Consider the following 1,991-nt stretch of genomic DNA (forward strand, 5'->3'; position numbering starts at 1 on the left):
TGGGTGGGGGTGATAATGACGATGGGGGATTGCGATGGTGGGTGTGACGTGCGGCCACCCCACTACCACCACCAAACCCATACCTTACCCATTGACTTTTAAAATTCAGACCACACAAAACACAAAGAGTGGGTGGGGGTAGGGGTGGGGGGTGGATAAGGGGTTGATGGAAGTCGCCCCCACTGTAGAGGTGGGTGGGGGGGTTACTGGAAAGGTGAGGGGTAGTGCCTAGGGGTGGCAATTATGATAACATTTATATTTATTATGTAAAAGTCCAAATAATATATATATAATATATTTAACATGTTATAAAAAAGGATTTGGATTTTACTTTTTGAAATATTTAATTATTCAATAATATAAGTATAAATATACTATGTATATTTTTTTAATAGTATATTAGAAGAGTATTCATATAATGTAGCGAGATATATTTCATTTTAATGTTTTATTTTATTCTTTATCTCTATCGATATAATATGGTTTTATATAGTTTTAAAAAACGATAATATTTTTTCTTTTGAAGAAATATAAAATTGAAGATATCATAAACATTTGAAAATTTTATATCGATATTAATATTAAATTAGCTATTTAAAAGTTTTTTTTTTGTGTAATTTGTTTAATTCAATTTTTTATTATATATGATTCTTTATAAAGACTAGAATAGCACTCGCACAATGCAGGGTACTCACGTAATGCAGCGAGATACATCTTGATTTTAATGTTTCGTTTTATTTTGTCTCTTGTCGATGTTATAATATGGTTTTATGTAGATTTGAGAAATACGATAATGTTTTTATTTTTGAATAAAATATAAATTTGAAGATATCTTTAAAAAATTTAAAAATATATATCGATATTAGTATCAAATTAATTATTTAAAAGTTTTTGTTTTGTTGTGTAATTTCTTTGATACATTTTTTCTATTATAATTTAATTTAGGTTAATAACGAAACAATTTATTTTTGATTTAATAATATAATTTTTTATAAAAATAATAATTAAGTATTCTGTTAAAAGACGATGATGATTCTAATTATATTTTAATTTTTTTTATATTTAAAATGAAATGTTTATCCAGTATTTGATCATGTTTATTTGCAGTTGGTTACACGAATTCAAGCATGGAACTTTAATAAATTGTACTTATACATTATTTACTTGTAATTTTGAATTTTAAGTAATATGCATCAATAAATAGTTTTTTATGTATGAAAAATGAGTTTTAAGAGTTTTTGTCAGATGCTTTATAATATAGTATAAATAATAATTAAATATTATATTAGAACTCAATAATTATCTCAATTATATTTTAATTTTTTTATATTTAAAATGAGATGTTTATCATGTATTTTAATATGTTTATTTACAGTTAGTTACACGAATTCAAACATGAAGATTTATTAAGTTGTATTTACGCACAATTATCACCAATAGAGAATCACTTTTTGACTTGAATGTGTGTTAGAAGTTTGTTAGGATATTAAATATATTTATTTATTTTTTAATAATATTATGAATGTTGAAATATATAAAAGAGAAAAAGTTATTGGAGTCAAAGGTAATTTTCTTAACGTATTTGACCGGTGATTCTCTATTTTGAATAATTATAAACAATCTGTTAGAGATGTTTTAAATACGTGAATAAGTAAATAATACACAATGACCAAATAGAGGTAAGTTATAGGTAAATGACAAATTACGAGCATACATGATGACATTGAAGAAACAGTCTCGGTTTTGTCCTCTACCCATGTCATATGTAACCATAGAGAGCAATTAAATACGAAAAAGATCAGAAAAAACCAAAAGAAAACTATCATGATATATACTTGAACTTTTAATTTCCATCTTTGAACCATAAAGTTGTGAAGTTTTTTTTGTTAACTACAATGGTGGTGTCTCATTGGTTTGAGCTTGAGCTCCAAAGGTCAAAAGTGTCTGGAGATCCCAGGTTCAAATCCAAAGAAGAATAAAAATCTTCTTGT

This window comes from Cynara cardunculus (assembly GCF_001531365.2).
Source record: "Cynara cardunculus var. scolymus isolate 2C chromosome LG 15, CcrdV1, whole genome shotgun sequence".
In the NCBI taxonomy this organism is placed as follows: Eukaryota; Viridiplantae; Streptophyta; class Magnoliopsida; order Asterales; family Asteraceae; genus Cynara; species Cynara cardunculus.